Source organism: Pristiophorus japonicus, chromosome 11, assembly GCF_044704955.1.
Source record: "Pristiophorus japonicus isolate sPriJap1 chromosome 11, sPriJap1.hap1, whole genome shotgun sequence".
NCBI classification, from domain to species: Eukaryota; Metazoa; Chordata; class Chondrichthyes; family Pristiophoridae; genus Pristiophorus; species Pristiophorus japonicus.
In genome coordinates this window covers 52,320,419-52,341,678 of record NC_091987.1, presented here as the reverse complement: position 1 = coordinate 52,341,678, position 21,260 = coordinate 52,320,419, and the positions used below count along the sequence as shown (strand labels likewise).

The 21,260-nt window shown below is 43.4% G+C and overlaps 1 protein-coding gene across 2 annotated transcripts in view; it reads right to left on the bottom strand.

The window, feature by feature from the left end:
- Window positions 1-21,260, bottom strand: part of zbtb20 (zinc finger and BTB domain containing 20) — a 392,419-nt gene that overhangs the window by 40,340 nt on the left and 330,819 nt on the right. For both annotated transcript variants that reach the window (XM_070892903.1, XM_070892904.1), the window contains one exon: window positions 19,268-19,379. The gene's annotated coding sequence lies outside the window, so the exon portion shown is untranslated. The remainder of the gene's footprint in view (window positions 1-19,267; window positions 19,380-21,260) is intronic.

The following is a 21,260-nucleotide window of genomic DNA, read 5'->3' as shown; positions in this document are numbered from 1 at the left end:
CCTGTACAACTGTAGCAACACCTCTCTGCCCCTGTACTCAAATCCTCTCGCTATGAAGGCCAACATGCCATTTGCTTTCTTAACCGCCTGCTGTACCTGCATGCCAACCTTCAATGACTGATGTACCATGACACCCAGGTCTCGTTGCACCTTCCCTTTTCCTAATCTGTCACCATTCATATAATAGTCTGTCTCTCTGTTTTTACCACCAAAGTGGATAACCTCACATTTATCCACATTATACTTCATCTGCCACGCATTTGCCCACTCACCTAACCTATCCAAGTCACTCTGTAGCCTCATAGCATCCTCCTCGCAGCTCACACTGCCACCCAACTTAGTGTCATCCGCAAATTTGGAGATACTACATTTAATCCCCTCGTCTAAATCATTAATGTACAATGTAAACAGCTGGGGCCCCAGCACAGAACCCTGCGGTACCCCACTAGTCACTGGCTGCCATTCCGAAAAGTACCCATTTACTCCTACTCTTTGCTTCCTGTCTGACAACCAGTTCTCAATCCACGTCAGCACACTACCCCCAATCCCATGTGCTTTAACTTTGCACATTAATCTCCTGTGTGGGACCTTGTCGAAAGCCTTCTGAAAGTCCAAATATACCACATCAACTGGTACTCCTTTGTCCACTTTATTGGAAACATCCTCAAAAAATTCCAGAAGATTTGTCAAGCATGATCTCCCTTTCACAAATCCATGCTGACTTGGACCTATCATGTCACCATTTTCCAAATGCGCTGCTATGACATCCTTAATAATTGATTCCATCATTTTACCCACTACTGAGGTCAGGCTGACCGGTCTATAATTCCCTGCTTTCTCTCTCCCTCCTTTTTTAAAAAGTGGGGTTACATTGGCTACCCTCCACTCGATAGGAACTGATCCAGAGTCAATGGAATGTTGGAAAATGACTGTCAATGCATCCGCTATTTCCAAGGCCACCTCCTTAAGTACTCTGGGATGCAGTCCATCAGGCCCTGGGGATTTATCGGCCTTCAATCCCATCAATTTCCCCAACACAATTTCCCGACTAATAAAGATTTCCCTCAGTTCCTCCTCCTTAATAGACCCTCTGACCACTTTTATATCCGGAAGGTTGTTTGTGTCCTCCTTAGTGAATACTGAACCAAAGTACTTGTTCAATTGGTCTGCCATTTCTTTGTTCCCCGTTATGACTTCCCCTGATTCTGACTGCAGGGGACCTACGTTTGTCTTTACTAACCTCTTTCTCTTTACATACCTATAGAAACTTTTGCAATCCGCCTTAATGTTCCCTGCAAGCTTCTTCTCGTACTCCATTTTCCCTGCCCTAATCAAACCCTTTGTCCTCCTCTGCTGAGTTCTAAATTTCTCCCAGTCCCCAGGTTCGCTGCTATTTCTGGCCAATTTGTATGCCACTTCCTTGGCTTTAATACTATCCCTGATTTCCCTAGATAGCCACGGTTGAGCCACCTTCCCTTTTTTATTTTTACGCCAGACAGGAATGTACAATTGTTGTAATTCATCCATGCGTTCTCTAAATGTCTGCCATTGCCCATCCACAGTCAACCCCTTAAGTATCATTAGCCAATCTATCTTAGCCAATTCATGCTTCATACCTTCAAAGTTACCCTTCTTTAAGTTCTGGACCATGGTCTCTGAATTAACTGTTTCATTCTCCATCCTAATGCAGAATTCCACCATATTATGGTCACTCTTCCCCAAGGGGCCTCGCACAATGAGATTGCTAATTAATCCTCTCTCATTACACAACACCCAGTCTAAGATGGCCTCCCCCCTAGTTGGTTCCTCGACATATTGGTCTAGAAAACCTTCTACCACTGGAAACAATTTCTCTTTATTTACTCCAGCAAAACCATTCAAGATTTTGAACACCTCTATCAAATCTCCTCTTAATCTCTCCTCTGAGGAGAACAACCGCAACTACTCCAGTCCCTCACACAATTGAAGTCCCTCATCCCCGATGATATTCCAGTAAATCTGCACCCTCTCTAAGGTCTCACATCCACCCTAAAGTGTGGTGCCCAGAATTGAGCCCAATGGCCCAGAATTTACGGGGCCTACGGTGGCGTATGCTGTCCTAAGTGTCCCGCAAGTTCTGGGTTTCCGCATGTGCGAAAACCCGGAATTTGCGATCTGTCAAGCTTCTCCTTGACAGATTGTACCAATCGGCTACAAAATCATTTTCGCTGGCGCAGTGTTGGGTTATTTGCCCAACTACTGCCCAGCAAATACCCACCAAATCCTGGTAAAATCAGGCATAAGGCCTTCTTTGGCCAGCATAATATTTAAAATAAATGTTAAAATATATTTTTTTAATGATTTAAACATTCACTTACATTTAAAATTAATTTAGGTTATTTGTGTCCCATTTAAAAATATTTAAATGTATTTTTCAAAAAAATATAAATGTTTATTTTAAATGTTTAATTAAAGGATATTTTAATTAATTTTGAGCGTGTGACTATTTATTTTTATTTCACTGCTGTGAAGTTGTATTTATTAAGTGATTTCTAATATGCTTATGGGTATTCTGTACGTAAATGGAATCCCCATAAGCATAATAGGAATTCCCCTTTGTCATTGGTTGGCCTGGCCCAAGTGATCCCAGAGACACTTGCAAACCACACACGCCCCTAGAACGCGTGGGCCTTTACGCAGGCGTAAGGACCGCAAGAGTCCGAAGCTCCTGAGCCATCAGATAAGTACGGAGTTTTGTTGCGGTTTGCAGGCGTACGCAAGTGGCAAGCCTTCAACTGCAATTTCCAGGCCAATATACAAGCTGAGGCCTAACCATTGTTTTATAAAAGATTAAGCATAACTTGCTTGCTTTTGTACTCAATTCCTCGATTAATAAAGCCAATGATCCCATATGCATGTCCTGTCACCTTCAAAGATTTGTGTACCTAGACCCCAAGATCTCTCTGTTCCTGCACCCTCTTGAAAATTGTACAATTTAGTTCATCTTGCCTCTCCTCATTCTGAGTTTTGTATCATCTGCAAACTTTGGGGCCGAAATTGATGGACCTACCGCCAGCACTCGGCGTTTTTTTCGGCGCTCTCCGCTCCATGGGAAATTGGTGAGGCCCTCACACCGGCGGTTTGGAAGAACCGATGGGGAGCGTCTACTGCTGTGCGCCGGCGTGCAATGCCGAAATATGTCCTCCCGCCCACTCCCACCCGATATTCATCCGAGTGGTCCTCCGCTCCTGCAGAGAAAAGACTGCCACGTGGAAGCAAGTCTTACCTGGATAGTAGGTATGAAGACCTGCAGGAAAAGGTAATTGAGATTTTTTTCTTTACTTCTTTTGCAGCACTTGTGTGAGAAAGGATTCTATGAAGGTTTTGTGATGTTTTGTTTTTTATTTTTTGATCATTTTTTTTGTGTGCATTCCCCCCTCCCTGGGCTCCGGCTCCTGCATCGGCATAACTTTCTCCAGGATTGTATTTGCTGCCCAGAATCAGCATGTAATGCCCATTTTTGCCGCCGGGCGCTTTTCTCCTTTTTTGAGCAAACTTTTGCCCGAAATACTGTTCGGATCTTAGTGGTCTTTTCGACGGTAAATTGGCAGAACTTGCCTTTGATCAATTTCGGCCCCTTTGAAATTATGCCTGGTATACTAAAGTCCAGGTCATTAATTTATAGATCAAAAAGAGCACTGGTCCTAATATCGACCCCTGGGGATCACCACTGTATACTTCCCTCCAGTCTGACAAAGAACCATTCAACATTACTCTTTGCTTTCTGTCCCTTAGCTAATTTTGTATCTATGCTGCCACTGTCCCTTTAATCCCATGGGCTTTAATTTTGCTAATAAGTCTATTATAATAGGATTGGGCAGAGTCAACACAGATTTATGAAAGAGAAATTATTTTTAAGAACATAAGACATAAGAACAGGAGTAGGCCATATGGCCCCTCGAGCCTGCTCCGCCATTCAATAAGATCATGGCTGATCTGATCATGGATTCAGCTCCACTTCCCTGCCCACTCCCCATAACCCCTTATCGTTTAAGAAACTGTCTATTTCTGTCTTAAATTTATTCAATGTCCCAGCTTCCACAGCTCTCTGAGGCAGCGAATGCCACAGATTTACAACCCTCAGAAGAAATTTCTCCTCATCGCTGTTTTAAATGGGCGACCCCTTATTCTAAGATCATGCCCTCTAGTTCTCGTCTCCCCCATCAGTGGAAACATTCTCTCTGTATCCTTGTCAAGCCCCCTCATAATCTTATACGTTTCGATAAGATCACCTCTCATTCTTCTGAATTCCAATGAGGTAGAGGCCGAACCTACTCAACCTTTTCTCATAAGTCAACCCCCTCATTCCCGGAATCAACCTCGTGAACCTTCTCTGAACTGCCTCCAAAGCAAGTATATCCTTTCGTAAATATGGAAACCAAAACTGCTCGCAGTATTCCAGGTGTGGCCTCACCAATACCTTATATAGCTGTAACAAGACTTCCCTGCTTTTAGACTCCATCCTCTTTGCAATAAAGGCCAAGATACCATTGGCCTTCCTGATCACTTGCTGTACCTGCATACTATCCTTTTGTGTTTCATGCACAAGTACCCCCAGGTCCCGCTGTACTGTGGCACTTTGCAATCTTTCTCCAATTAAATAATAACTTGCTCTTTGATTTTTTTCACCAAAGTGCACGACCTCACACTTTCCAACATTATACTCCATCTGCCAAATTTTTGCCCACTCACTTAGCCTGTCTATGTGCTTTTGCAGATTTCGTGTGTCCTCCTCACACATTGCTTTTCCTCCTATCTTTGTGTCGTCAGCAAACTTGAAAGAAGGGACTGAGTGTAACATAGCCAAGTCGTTAATATAGATTGTAAATAGTTGGGGTCCGAGCACTGATCCTTGCGGCACCCCACTAGTTACTGGTTACCAACCAGAGAATGAATGATTTATCCCGATTCTCTGTTCTCTGTTTGTTAGCCAATCATCTATCCATGCTAATATATTACCCCCTATCCCGTGAACTTTTATCTTGTGCAGTAACCTTTTATGTGACACCTTGTCAAATGCCTTCTGGAAGTCCAAATACATCACATCCACTGGTTCCCCTTTATCCACCCTGTTCGTTACATCCTCAAAGAACTCCAGCAAATTTGTCAAACATTTCCCCTTCATAAATCCATGCTGACTCTGCCTGACCAAATTTTGCTTTTCCAAATGTCCTGCTACTGCTTCTTTAATAATGGACTCCAACATTTTACCAACCACAGATGTTAGACTAACTGACCTATCGTTTCCTGCTTTTTGTCTGTCTCCTTTTTTAAATACGGGCATTACATTTGCAGTTTTCCAATCTGCTGGGACCTCCACAGAGTCCAGGGAATTTTGGTAAATTACAACCAATGCATCCACAATCCCTGCCGGTACTTCTCTTAAGTCCCTAGGATGTAAGCTATCAAGTCCAGGGGATTTATCTGCCTTTAGTCCCATTGGGCCCAATTTTGGCCATGACTTGCTCCAATTTTTTTTTTGAGTAAGTTGTTTTTTCTGGCGCAAGTTAAAAAACGCCATTTTCCCCAATAAACTTGCTCCAGAGAAACTCAGTTAGGTACGATTTTTTTAGTTGAGTTTTTTTTCCAAAAGGGGGCGTTCCCTGCCACTTACGCCAGTTTTGGCCAGCTAAAACTTATTCCAAATCGACTTAGGTCAGCGTATGTGGCCAGCTCTGAAAAATATTGTGGGCAGTTAAGAATTCGGCACAGGTTAGTACATTTAAAGCACCAAGACTTACAAAGCACAAAAATAAGCATTCAATAACAAATAAAAAATAGAAGGAATCTGAGGACATGCACCAAGATTTACAAAGCACTAAAGCAAAGCACAAAAAGTAATAAGCAATCAATCAATAACAAATAAAAAATAGAAGTCCTGCCTTTATGCCAGAAACAAGTTTTTTTTTTTAAAGTGTCCCCCCACCCCCATCAAAACTCTCCTCCTCCCCGCCCCAATCAAAACTCTCCTCACTAAACAAAGCACAACCATCAATAAATAAAAAATAAAACTCAAGTCCTACCTCGGCCCGAGAAGTCAGCGGGCCGGCCGGCTAGTGCAGGAGGCCACTCGGCCGGGGATAGGGACTGCGAGCATCGGGTCTTGTTCACAGCCCGCAGGACATGCTGGGAGGGCGAGGAGCATGCGCGCAGAGCATGCGCGCAGACTCCACTGCGCATGCGCGCAGCTGCCGGGAGTGTTTCTGTGCTGGGCTGTTGCTCCGCCCCCACTGCACTATGTACACCACTCTAGGACATGGAAGACTCGGCAGAGCGGGCAGGATGGGGCCACTTTTTTTCGGCGCCATTTCCAGCGCGCAAAGTTGCCGCATTTAGGGTAAGTACGCCAAAAAAAGGGGTTGGGGAAAATTGGGCCCATTATCTGACTGAGTACCACCTCTTTAATGATTGTGATTGTGTTAAGTTCCTCCCCCCCCTATAGTCCCTTGACTATTCACTGTTGGAATATTGTTAATGTCCTCTACCGTAAAGACTGATACAAAATATTTGTTCAGAGTTTTTGCCATCTCCATGTTCCCCATTACTATTTCCCCGGTCTCATCCTCTAAGGGACCAACATTTACTTTAGCCAAATCTATTACAGTTTTTTGAGGTTGTAACTAAGGGGGAACCAGTGGATGTAGTGTAATTGGATTTTCAAAAAGCTTTCAATAAGATGCCACAAAATTAGTGCTAATATATTAGCATGGATTGAGGATGTGCTAATGGACAGAAAAGAGAGTAGGATTAAACGGGGCATTTTTGGGTTGGTGGGCTGTAACTAGTGGGGTACCACAAGGATCAGTGCTTGGGACTCCGCTATTTACAATTTATATTAATGACTTAGATGAGGGGACCAAGTGTAATGTATCCAAGTTTGCGGACAATACAAAGCTAGGTGGGAAAGTAAGTTGTGAGGAGGATGCAAAGAGGCTGCTAAGGGATATAGACCGGTTAAGTGAGTGGGTAAGAACATGGCAGGTTGAATATAATGGGGAGAAATGTTATTCACTTTGGTAGGAAAAATAGAGAAGCAGAATATTTTTTAAATGGTGAGAGATTGGGAATGTTGGTATTCAGAGGGAACTGGGCATCACATGAAGTTAACATGCAGGTACAGCAAGCAATTAAGAAAACAAATTGTATGTTAGCCCATATTACAAAAGTATTGGAGCACAAGAGTAAAGAAGTCTTACTACAACGTGAGATCACACCTGAAGTACAGTTTTGGTTTTGTTACCGAAGGAAGGATATACTTGCCTTAGAGATTTACTAGAATGATTCCTGGAATGGAGTGATTGTCCTATGAGGAGACATTGAGTAGAACAGGCCTATATTCCCTAGAGGTTAGAAGAATGAGAGGTGATTTCATTGAAACGTTTAAAATTCTTACAGGGCTTGACAGGATAGATGCTGGAAGGATGTTTTCCCTGGCTGGGAAGTCTAGAACTAGGGGTCACAGTCTCAGAATAAGGGGTCGGCCATTTAGGACTGAGAAGAGGAGAAATTTCTTCACTCAAAGGGTTGTGAAATTTTGGAATTCTCAACCTGTGAAGGCTGTGGATGCTCAGTCGTTGAGTATATTCAAGACAGAGGTCGATAGATTTTTGAATATTAAGGGTATCAAGGGTATGGGGATAGTTCAGGAAAGTGGAGTTGTGGTAGAAGATTAGCCATGATCATATTGAATGGCGGAGCAGGCTCGAAGGGCCAAATGGCCTACCCCTGCTCCTATTTCTCATGTTCTTAGGTGCTACTTTGTTAAATTCCTTTTGAATGTCCATATACACAACAACATCAACTGGACTACCCTCATCAATGCTCTCCGTTACTTCATCAAAGAACACGATTAAGTTAGTCAAACACAATTTGCCATTAAAAAATCCAGGTTGACATTCATTTATTAACCCATACTTGTCCAATTAATTTTGTCCCGGAATTTTGCCTTTAAAGGGTTCTCCAACACCAACATTAGGTTGACTGGCCTGTAGTTACCAGGTTTATCCCTCTCCCCTTTTGTTTTAAACAGGTGTGTAACATTTGCAATCCGACAGCACAACCCCCATATCCAAGGAGGATTAGAAGATTGTGGCCAGAGCCTCCGCAATTTCCACCATTACTTCCCTCATGCATCCCATCCAGAATGGGCAACTTTTCTAATTTGAGAACTGCCAATTTTTTAAGGACATCATATTTATCTATTTTTATCCTATCCAATATTGCTACTGCCTCTTCCTTTTCTGCTACATTGGCAGCATCCTCTTCTCTAGTGAAGACAGATGCAAAGTACTCATTTCATACCTCAACCATGCTCTCTGCCTCCACAAGATAATCTCCTTTTTGGTCCCTAATCGGTCCCACCCTTCCTTTGGTGACTCTTTTACTATCTATGGGGTCAAGTTTCGGGCCACGCCTAGAACGGCGCAGCCCTGCGAGCCATGCCTGATTTCTGCACTCAAAAGCTCAGGTCGATCCAGGCTCTCAATGCAGCGCAGCCCAGGTCCCGGCGCTGAAAACAGTGCCGGGACCTCTGCACATGCGCGCTACAGCGTGCGTGCATGCATGTGCAGTAGCTCCAGGTGCCCGAAACTGCGTGGGAGGGGCCCGAAGTATGCCGCCCTAGCCCTGGCCGAATGGGCTCACTGGGGCGGCGAAGATCGGTCTGCACCTCCCTCCTCCAGCTCCTGCTCTGGCTGTGGCTCCGGCTCCACCCCCTGTTCAGCTCACGCTCCCTCTGACTCTCTCCCGCACCCCCCACCCCCACCCCCGCTCTGCTCCCTCTTCACGTCTTCGGCGGGGCCTGCCCGGCATCTTTTTGTTGGCCGGGCCCGTTCAGCCTCCCCCCTCCCTCTCCCTCTCCTCCTGCTTTCCCCCTCCCTCCCTCTCCCCTCCTCCCTCCCTCAACCCCCTCCCTCCCTCCCTCCCTCCCCTCTCCTCCCTCCTCCCCTCCCTCCCTCCCTCCCCCTCGCTGTCAGAAACACATAGACACTGACACAGTCAGAGAGAGAGACACTGACACAGTCAGAGAGACACTGACACAGACAGAGAGAGAGACACACTGACAGACAGACAGAGACACAGACACACTGGGGGGGGGTGGCATGTTCCAGAAAGCTGTTGGAGGGCTCCCGGTGCTGCAGTCGGTGAGTAGAAACTTAATTTTTTATTTATTGATTTTTAAATTTTTTAAATTTGTAATTTTTAAATTTTTTTGGGATTGATTTATTGATTTATCATTATTGATGATGGCTCCTTATTTGTAAAAGTGATGTGTTTCATGTTTGTAAACGTCCCTCCCCCTACCCCCATCTCTCTTCCTTACGCCTGATTTTCTAAGTGTAGGCAAGGTTTTTCTGAGTGTACAAAAATCTACACTTATTCCATTCTAGGTTAGGTTGGAGTAAATTTTCACTGCCTAAACTTTCAAAACAGGTGTAAGTGGCCGGACACGCCCCCTTTTGAAAAAAAAATCTGTTCCAAAATGAAACTGTTCTAACTGACTAGAACTGGAACAAACTAAATGCCGAGAACTGCAATTTCTAAGATACTCCATTCTAAACCAGTTGCTCCAAAGAAATAGGAGCAACTCAGGCCGAAACTTGACCCCTGTGTGTTTATAAAAGACTTTTGGGTTCCCTTTTATGTTAACCACTAATCTATTCTCATACTCTCTCTTTGCCCCCCTTATTCACTTTATTTAGATTTCCTCTGTACTTTCTATATTCAGTTTGGTTCTCTGCTGTATTATTAAGCTTACAATTGTAATAAGCCTTCTTTTTCTGTCTCATTTTAGCCTCCACGTCTTTAGTAATTCATGGAGCTCTACCTTTGAATGTCCTTCCTTTCCCCCACATAGGAATGTCTCTACTCTGTAAACGAACCACCACCTCTTTGAAGGCCTTCCATTGTTCAATTACTGATTTGCCTAACAATTTTTGATTCCAATTCACCTGGGCCAGATCCCTTTACAACTCACTGAAGTTAGCAGTCCTCCAGTAAAGTATTTTTACACTTGATTGTACCTTGCCCTTTTCCATAAATATTCTACACTTGATGATAATTTGATCACTGTTCCCCAAATGCTCTCCCACTGAAACATGCTCCACTTCATTCCCCAGAACTAGATCCAACGCTGTTTGCTCACTGGGCTGAAAACACACTGTTTAAGAAAGTTCTCTTGTACAAATTTCAGGAATTCCTCTCCCCTTTGCCTTTTACACTGTTACTATCCCAGTCTATATTAGGATAATTGAAGCTCATCATTATCACTACTTTGTAGTTCTTGCATCTTTCTGTAATTTGTCTGCAATTCTCTTTTCCACTATTTGGTGGTCGATAGGGTACACCCAGTAGCATAACAGCGCCTCTTTTGTTCTTAATTCTAACCAAATAGACTCTGTCTTTGGCTCCTCAACTACATCATCCCTCTCCAGTCCTATAACATAGGAACATGAGCAGGCCATTGAGCGCCTCGAGCCTGTTCCGCCATTCAATGAGATTATGACTGAGCTGCAACCTAACTCCATTTACTTGCCTTTGGTCCATATCCCTTAATACCTTTAGTTAACAAAAAGTATTGATCTCCGATTTAAAATTAACAATTGATCTAGCATTAATTGTAATTTGTGGAAGAGACTTCCAAACTTGGATTCCCAGGTGTCGGTGAGGATGTTGCACTTTATCAAGGAGGCTTTGAGGGTGTCCTTGAAACGTTTCATCAGCCCACCTGGGGCTCGCATGCCGTGTAGGAGTTCTGAGTAGAGTGCTTGCTTCGGGAGTCTCGTGTCGGGCATGTGGACGATGTGGCCCGCCCAACGGAGCTGGTTGAGTGTGGTCAGTGTTTCAATGCTGGGGATATTGGCCTGAGCAAGAACACTGACGCTGGTGCGTCTATCCTCCCAGGGGATTTGCAGGATCTTGCGGAGGCAGCGCTGGTGATACTTCTCCAGCGCTTTGAGCTATTTACTGTATATAGTCCACGTCTCTGAGCCATATAGGAGGGCCGGTATCACTATTGCCCTGTAGACCATAAGCTTGGTGCAGATTTGAGGTCCTCTCTTCCAAACACTCTTCCAAATGCTGCGCTAGCACACTGGAGGCGGTGTTGGACTTCGTCATTGATGTCTGCCCTTGCTGATGGATCTGTTGCAGGATCCACTACAGACCCAATCCTCGTCCGGACTGGGGTCAAGCAGGACTGTGTCATTGCACCAACGCTCTTCTCGATCTTCCTTGCTGCAATGCTCCATCTCACTCTCAACAAGCTCCCGGCTGGAGTAGAACTAAACTATAGAACCAGTGGGAAACTGTTCAACCTTGGTCGCCTTCAGGCTAGATCCAAGTCATCGAACTACAGTATGCAGACGACGTTTGCGCCTGTGCACATTCAGAGGCCGAACTCCAAGCCATCGTCAACACTTTCACCGAGGCGTACGAAAGCATAGGCCTTACACTAAACATCCGTAAGGCAAAGGTCCTTCACCAATCTAACCCCGCCACACAGCATTGCCCCCCGGTCATCAAAATCTACAGCGTGACCTTGGGCAACGTGGACCATTTTCCATACCTCGGGAGTCTACTATCAGCAAGGGCAGACATCGATGACGAGGTCCAACACCGCCTATGTCCCCTAGTCCTAGACTCCCGAAGGAGCAAGGGTCAATGATGTCACTGAGCAACTGCAGGGCATTCTGGGGAGGGATGGGGAACAGCCAGTGGTTGTGGTCCACATTGGTATCAACGTCATAGGTAGAAAAAGAGGTGAGGTCCTGAAAGCTGAGTTTAGGGAGCTCGGAGTAAGATTGAAAGTCAGGACCTCAAAAGTGGTAATCTCGGGATTACTGCCAGTGCCACGCACTGGTGAGGGTAGAAATAGGAAGGCTAGTCAGATAAATACGTGGCTGGGGCATTGGTGTAGGAGGGAGGGCTTTAGTTTCCTGAACAATTGGGACCGCTTCTGGGGTAGGTGGGACCTGTACAAGTCGGACAGGTTACACCTCAACAGAGACGGGACCAATGTTCTCACGGGTGGTTTTGATAATGCGGTTGGGAGGGCTTTAAACTAACTTGGCAGGGGGATGGGAACCCAGGAGAGGGCTCTGAGCTAGTTAGAGTGGGTGAGAGCGCAGATGAACAGAACCCCAAGAAAGGATGCAAAAGGCAGGAGGCAACAGAGCAGAGTAGCACTGCGGTAAGTGTAAACCACAAGGTGATAGGAAGGGACAATATGTTTGAATATAAAGGGGCTGCAGGAGGGGTCAAAACTAAAAATCATGGTTTAAAAACTAGTATTAAAACACTTTACCTAAACGCATGCAGCATTCGAAACAAAGTAAATGAGTTGACGGCATAAATCATTACAAATGGGTATGATTTGGTGGCCATTACAGAAACGTGGTTGCAGGGTGGCCAAGACTGGGAATTAAACATACAGGGGTATTTGACAATACGGAATGATAGACAAGAAGGGAAAGGAGGTGGGGTAGCTCTGTTAATAAAGGATGATATCAGGGCAGTTGTGAGAGACGATATTGGCTCTAATGAACAAAATGTTGAATCATTGTGGGTGGAGATTAGAGATAGAAAGGGGAAAAGTCACTGGTGGGCGTAGTTTATAGGCCCCCAAATAATAACTTCATGGTGGGGCGGGCAATAAATCAAGGGAATAATGGAGGCATGTGAAAAAGGAACGGCAGTAATCATGGGGGATTTTAACCTACATATCGATTGGTCAAATCAAATCGCACGGGGTAGCCTTGAGGAAGAATTCATAGAATGCATACGCGATTGTTTCTTAGAACAGTATGTTACAGAACCTACAAGGGAGCAAGCTATCTTAGATCTGGTCCTGTGTAATGAGACAGGAATAATAAACGATCTCCTAGTAAAAGATCCTCTCGGAATGAGTGATCACAGTATGGTTGAATTTGTAATACAGATTGAGGGTGAGGAAGTAGTGTCTCAAACGAGCATACTATGCTTAAACAAAGGGGACTACAGTGGGATGAGGGCAGAGTTGGCTAAAGTAGACTGGGAACACAGACTAAATGGTGGCACAATTGAGGAACAGTGGGGGACTTTTAAGGAGCTCTTTCATAGTGCTCAACAAAAATATATTCCAGTGAAAAAGAGAGGCGGTAAGAGAAGGGTTAACCAGCCGTGGATAACCAAGGAAATAAAGGAGAGTATCAAATTAAAAACCAATGCGTATAAGGTGGCCAAGGTTAGTGGGAAACTAGAAGATTGGGAAAGTTTTAAACGACAGCAAAGAATGACTAAGAAAGCAATAAAAAAAGGAAAGATAGATTACGAAAGTAAACTTGCGCAAAACATAAAAACAGATAGTAAAAGCTTTTACATATATATAAAACGGAAGAGAGTGACTAAAGTAAATGTTGGTCCCTCAGAAGATGAGAAGGGGGATTTAATGATGGGAAATGTGGAAATGGCTGAGACCTTAAACTATTATTTTGCTTTGGTCTTCACAGTGGAAGACACAAAAAAAGTGCCAAAAATTGCTGGTCACAGGAATGTGGGAAGGGAGGACCTTGAGATAATCACTATCACCAGGGGGGTAGTGCTGGACAGGCTAATGGGACTGAAGGTAGACAAGTCCCCTGGTCCTGATGAAATGCATTCCAGGGTATTAAAAGAGATGGCGGAAGTTATAGCAGATGCATTTGTTATAATCTACCAAAATTCTCTGGACTCTGGGGAGGTACCAGCGGATTGGAAAGCAGCTAATGTAACGCCTCTGTTTAAAAAAGGGGGCAGACAAAAGGCAGGTAACTATAGGCCGGTTAGTTTAACATCTGTAGTGGGGAAAATGCTTGAAGCTATCATTAAGGAAGAAATAGCTGGACATCTAGATAGGAATAGTGCAATCAAGCAGACGCAACATAGATTCATGAAGGGGAAATCATGTTTAACTAATTTACTGGAATTCTTTGAGGATATAACGAGCATGGTGGATAGAGGTGTACCGATGGATGTGGTATATTTAGATTTCCAAAAGGCATTCGATTGTGTGCCACACAAAAGGTTACTGCAGAAGATAAAGGTATGCGGGGTCAGAGGAAATGTATTAGCATGGATAGAGAATTGGCTGGCTAACAGAAAGCAGAGAGTCGGGATAAATGGGTCCTTTTCGGGTTGGAAATCGGTGGTTAGTGGTGTGCCACAGGGATCGGTGCTGGGACCACAACTGTTTACAATATACATAGATGACCTGGAAGAGGGGACAGAGTGTAGTATAACAAAATTTGCAGATGACACAAAGATTAGTGGGAAAGCGAGTTGTGTAGAGGACACAGATAGGCTGCAAAGAGATTTAGATAGGTTAAGTGAATGGGCTAAGGTTTGGCAGATGGAATACAATGTCGGAAAATGTGAGGTCATCCACCTTGGAAAAAAAAACAGTAAAAGGGAATATTATTTGAATGGGGAGAAATTACAACATGCTGCGGTGCAAAGGGACCTGGGGGTCCTTGTGCATGAATCCCAAAAAGTTAGTTTGCAGGTAATCAGGAAGGCAAATGGAATGTTGGCCTTCATTGCAAGAGGGATGGAGTACAAAAGCAGGGAGGTCCTGCTGCAACTATACAGGGTATTGGTGAGGCAGCACCTGGAGTACTGCATGCAATTTTGGTGACCTTACTTAAGGAAGGATATACTAGCTTTGGAGGGGGTACAGAGACGATTCACTGGGCTGATTCCGAAGATGAGGGGGTTACCTTATGATGATAGGTTGAGTAGACTGGGTCTTTACTCGTTGGAGTTCAGAAAGATGAGGGGCGATCTTATAGAAACATTTAAAATAATGAAAGGGATCGACAAAATAGAGGCAGAGAGGTTGTTTCCACTGGTCGGGGAGACTAGAACTAGGGGGCACAGCCTCAATATACGGGGGAGCCAATTTAAAACCGAGTTGAGAAGGAATTTCTTCTCCCAGAAGGTTGTGAATCTGTGGAATTCTCTGCCCAGGGAAGCAGTTGAGGCTAGCTCATTGAATGCATTCAAATCACAGATGGATCGATTTTTAACCAATAAGGCAATTAAGGGTTATGGGGAGCGGGCGGGTAAGTGGAGCTGAGTCCACGGCCAGATCAGCCATGATCTTGTTGAGTGGCGGATTAGGCTCGAGGGGCTAGATGGCCTACTCCTGATGTTCTTATGTTCTAACCAGCAGAAATAGTTTCTCTCTATCTATCTTATCTGTTCCTCTTAATTTCTTGAAAACTTCAAACAGATCATTCCTTACCCTTCTAAATTCTATGGAATACAACCCTAATTTGAGCAATCTCTTCTCATAACTTAACCTGTGATGTCCGGGTATCATTCTGGTAAACCTACGCTGCACTCCCTCCAAGGGCAATATATCCTTCCTAAGGTGTGGTGCCCAGACTGCTCACAGTATTCCAGGTGTGGTCTAACCAGGATTTTGTATAGCTGCAGCATAACTTCTACCCCCTTGTATTCTAGTCTTCTAGATAAAAAAGCCATCATTCCATTAGCCATTTAAAAATTATTTTCTCTACCTGCTCATGACATTTTAACGATCTATGTATCTGGAGCCCCAAGTCTCTTTGGACCTCAACTGTTTTTAAGCTTTTCAGCATTTAGAAAGTACCCTGTTCTATCGTTTTTAGGTCCAAAGTGGATGACCTCATATTTTCCTACTTTGAAATCCAGTTGCCACAGTTTTGCCCATTCACTTAATCTGTCGATACCCCTTTGTAATTTTATGCTTTCGTCTACATTGCCTACAATGCCGCCTATTTTTGTGTCTACGACAAATTTGGATATCACTTTCTATGCCATCATCTAAGTCATTAATAAATACAGTGAATAGTTGAGGCCCCAACACATATCCCTGCGGGATGCCACTACTCACATCTTGCCAATTAGAGTACTACCCATTATCCCTACTGCCTGTCTCCTGCCGTTCAGCCAATTTCCTAACCAGGTCAATTCCATGGGCTTCTACCTTAGTTAACAGTCTCTTATGTGGAACATTATCAAATGCCTTCTGGAAGTCCATATAAATAACCTTATTATTATAAATAATAGACATTCACCTCTCCACTATTTTAGTCATCTCTTCAAACAATTCAATCAGGTTCATCAGGCACGACCTACCTTTCACAGATCCATGCTGGCTCTCTCTGATCAACTGAAAAATGTTGACGTGTTCAGTTGCTCTATCCTTAATTACAGACTTTAGCAATTTTCCGACAACAGATGTTAGGCTAACTGGTCTATAATTCCCTGGTTTCCCTCTCTCACCATTCTTAATAGCAGAGTAACATGCGCAATTTTCCAATCTAAAGGAACGGTTCCTGAATCCAGAGAACTTTGAAAGATTATACTTGGGGCATCAGCAATGTGCTCATCTACTTCTTTTAAAACCCCGGGATAGAAACCATCTGGTCCTGGGGATCTGTCACTCTTTAATGCCATTATTTTCTTCATTACTGTTATTTAACTTACGTTAATTTTATTACGTCCCTGTCCCTGATTTAATATTAGTTTCCTTGGGATTTCTGGCATTCTATCCTCTGCTTCTATTGTAAATACTGACACAAAGTAATTATTCAACACATCCGCCATTTCCTTATCATTAACAATATCACCGCTTTCAGTTTTTAAGGCGCCAACATTGCTCCTGCTTGTTTCTAATGTAATTGTAAAAAATCTTTGTATTGATTTTGATATCACTTGCAAGTTTCTTTTCATACTCCCTTTTTGTAGCTCTTACTGTCTGTTTTGTGACCCTTTTCTGTTCTTTGTATCTTTCCCATTCGCCAGGATCTGTGCTATTTTTTCATTTTTGTATGTTTTTTCTTTTCTTTTTATGCTGTCCCTTATCTCTTTAGTCATCCATAGCTCTTTTTTTATCAAGTAGAGCTCTTGCCCTCAGGGGTATAAACTGGTTCAGTATCACCTTAAAGTCTTTTTTGAACATCTCCCACTGATCTTCTGACATTTTACCCATTAACAGATTTGCCCAATTTACTGTGGACAGTCTCTGTCTCATCACGTTGAAGTCGGCCTTACTCAAATCTAGAATCTTAGTAGCTGTTTTGTGTTGCTCTCTTTCAAACGCTACGTTGAACTTGATCATCTTATGATCGCTATTGGATAAATGTTCACGCAGTTAGGTGTTGACTAAATCTGACTTATTACTCAATCAAACATGGCATGTCCCCTTGTTGCCTCTGGAAATTATTGTTGTAGAAAACAATCCCAATCTATATGAAAGTTATGAAAGTTAAAGTCTCTCCCATTAAAAGCATTCTGCATTTACTACATGCTTGTCTAATCTCTGCATTTATACAATCTAGCACTTTACAGCTGCTATCAGGGGTCTATACACAACTCCCACTATAGTCTTCAATACTTTTCCATCTCTTAATTCTACCCATAAAATCTCCACTGCCTGCTTACTTCTCGTGATATCCTCTATCATTAAAGTGATTTCATCCTTAATCACTGAGGCTACTCCTCTGCCTCTGCCCTTTCCCCCATCTTTCCTGTAAACCTTATAACCTGGTATATTTAGTTTCCTGTCCTGATCATCTTGCAGCTATGTCTCCGTAATGGCTACCATGTCTTTCCTTCCAATTTGAGTTTGCACCTGCAGTTCATTCAATTTATTCCTTACACTCCGTGCATTTGTATAAAGAACTCTTATTTGGGACACACCCTAACCTGTCCTTCAGCTCTAATGTTTTACTCACTTGTTTCTTATTTCTCTCTCCTGGTTTAATCACTTTACATCTTTTAGTTTTCCCTTTACATTTAGTGCCTAAAGCACAATTTCTGACTGTTACTCTACTCTCTTCCCTTTAGTTTCTTTTTGAACTACTATTTGTAGTACAATTTCCACCTGAGCCCTCCACCCATTGACTAATCTAAAGTCCTTGTGATCGTCCTATTTATCCTTTCCGCAAGACCCTGGTCCCAGACTGGTTCAGGTGGAGCCCATCCCAATGGTAGAGTTCCTTCCTGTCCCAATACTGGTGCCAGTGCCCTTTGATCAATACTGTCGGCCCTCCTCCTTTCTTTTCTTCCCAATACCCTATAGCCAGGAATATCAAGTAAATCGCTGTTTCACCCGAAAGGAGTGTTTGGGTGTTCATTCTTTCTCGGTGAAACAGCGATTTACTTCTCGTCTTTCAGTTTAGTATACTGTATTTGCTGCTCATGGCACAGTCTCCTCCATGTTGGGGAGATAAAAAACAGACTGGGTGACTGTGTGTGGAACATCTCCGAGCACACCGCAAGCGTGACCCTGAGCTTCCGGTCACCTGTCACTTTAATTCTCTGCTCTACTCCCACTCTGAACTCTGTCCCCGGCATGCTACACTGTTCCAATGAACCTCAACGCAAGCTTCATCTTTCAATTAGGCACTTTACAACCTTCCGGACTCAACATGCGAGTTCAACAATTTCAGATCATAACCTCTGCCCACATATTTTTGGATGACAGCTGTTGCTGATGATTCTGATAGTCCCATTTGCACCTCCTCGAAACCCTTTCTTTACTTGTTCCATTACCATCTCCGTTCCCCTTGCACCATCACCCTTTTCTCATTTAATCTCTCCTGCCTTCCATCCTATCAAAGATCTTCCCTTTTGGTCTTTCCTCCCCTTCCCCTTTCCCTGCCTCTAACTTTTTCCAGTTCTGACGAAAGGTAATTGACCTGAAATGTTAACTGTGTTTCTCTCTCCACAGATGGTGAAGAAACCATCCATGTGCCTAAAGTCAAAAAAGGGCACAGAGCTAGACTTTGTCAAGATGGCTAACTAGTCATGTTCAAAGTGCATGAGACAGGCTAGATGGATCAGCTGGTCATTTCCTGTCCCGACATTTTCATACATTCAAACCTCTCTCTCTACTACCTATTTTTTTCTGCCTAATTTTCTCCCTCTATCTCCTTGCACCCATATTCTTGATCGCTCATTCTTCCCTGCCACTGTTCATTTTTCAGAAAACATTTGAGCAATTTGTAGGAACTGGTTCCAAACTGCATAACTGTGGGGGGATATACTCTCACTATAAGGCAACTATTGTGTGAAACACAATGTGACATCTATAACACTGAAAATATCTATCACAGCACCACCTATAGGCGAAACAAATACTACAGGTAGTTAGTTACCTGTATAATAAGTTTCAATGAAACATGCACCTATTATACTAACTTTAATATACAAGATAAATTACCTTGAAATTTTGCGATATAGTCCCTGTATTGTGCAATCTGGTCACTGGGTCCACAAAATTGTCTCATGCTTTCCGAAGCTATTTTCCAGCTGCCATTTTATTTCTCAATAACCTAAAATGAGGGTTAAAAGGAAATTTTAAAATACATATTTTTTAATAGCTGTAACATCATTAAATGTATTCAATTAATTACATTTGTGTATTTTAACATCCCCATTTAGGCCTCTTGATGTCTTAAAAGCTTGGGCTCTGAATGAATATTTTTATTGTACAAGTTAGGAAACACCATTCAAGCAAATCTATGCATTTTGAGCATATGCAGTTTGCAGAATCTGTGCATCGATGGGAATTGAAGGGTAGAATGTGTATTCCCTCATCCTATGACGGTCTGAGAATCTTTCCAAAACACTTTGAAATAGATTCAAATTTGCAAGCTTTTATTTCAGGCAATTGATGAATTTATAAATACTACAAATTTATGTTATTGAAGAATTGTATAAGTAAGGAAACTTATGAATAGGGCACTCCTGGTGAGAATCCCAGTATCCCACCCATAAATTTCTGTCCATTCATTTTAACAAGCAGAAAATTTACGCTCAAATGTTTGAAGACAAAGGGCTAGAACCTCCACTTTTGAGCTTATCGGCCAAAAATGGGCGTTATTTCCAGCGTGGGCAGTAAAAAAGGGTTTTCAGATCGCCGGCTTTTCGGCCATTCTCAAAACACCTAGTTTACATTTTTGAAAATGGGCGGTATTGTTAAATTTTTTTGACCTTCTGCCGTAAAGTGTGACCGTCCTTAGCAACGGCATGGAAACGCTCGATTCCCACGATTCAGGAGGTCAAGGGTCACCATCACATGCGCAGAAGAGGAGACAGAGAGAGAGGGAGCTCAGAGGGACTGAAGGCGTGGCTGGGTGTGGTATGGCTGCTTTGGGAAGAAGGAGGGAGACTTTAGAGCTTTACAGCAAGTAGGCATACAAAAAGTAGCTGTTAACAGTCACATATTTGACCGAATTTGTCCAATAATGGAGGGAGAGGAGCAGGTATCACAGCACGCTGTGGAGACTGACACTGAAGAGAGCAGTGAGGTTGCAGAGGAGCATATTGGAGGCCGCAAAAGAGCCAGGAGGTTCTCGGATGAGACAAATGCCTCACTCCTGCAGGAGGTTGAATCACACTGGGGTGATTTGACACATGGAGGGCGTGATGAAGCCCACCTGAGGATATGGACCGAGATAGCAGAGGTGGTCTTGTCGGCGACCAACGAGGTGCGTGAAGGCAACCAATGCCGCAAACGATGGAACAACCTTGTGGGATCCGCAGAAGTATTACATTTATATACATGTACTTATGTATTTATATAATTTGATTTGTAACAGTCATGAGTGACTATCAGCAGATGTGAGGTCTTGCATTTTGACCGGGAATGTCTTACTCAAAGCCTGCCGTCACGGTGTACGTCTTTAGGTAAAGAATGATAATAATCATAATAATCGTGATTACATCTGTCGGTTATGTGTTGTATCAGTGTCTGTGACAGTACTTAGCAATGATATCACGCAATGACCTCATGCCATGTCGTCCTGTCACCTTTTACAGAAGAAGCTATCGACGATGAGGTCCATGCAGAGGCGAAAGGATGGGGGGCCACCAGTCCCCAGCGACATCACTGACATGGAGGAGCGAGTCACTCGTGGGGAAGCACCCGCGGACAGCCACGGACGCATCTGCAGACCCTGAAGTGATGCCATGTGAGTAAAGCTTACACCATTACGTCATGTAAAGTCAAAAGATGCCACACCAACTCATCCAGTCATATATGATAGATGATTTCTGAAAGTGTCATCGAAATAATGCTGGCCTTATGAAAATCATTGCAATCCAAAATGTGTTGATGGTCATGAAATGTAATGTCTGCAATGATTGAGAGTGGTGGTGCTTTTGTCATGCATATGTTGTGTGTGGCGCTGGACTCACCTTGTCACCCTAGC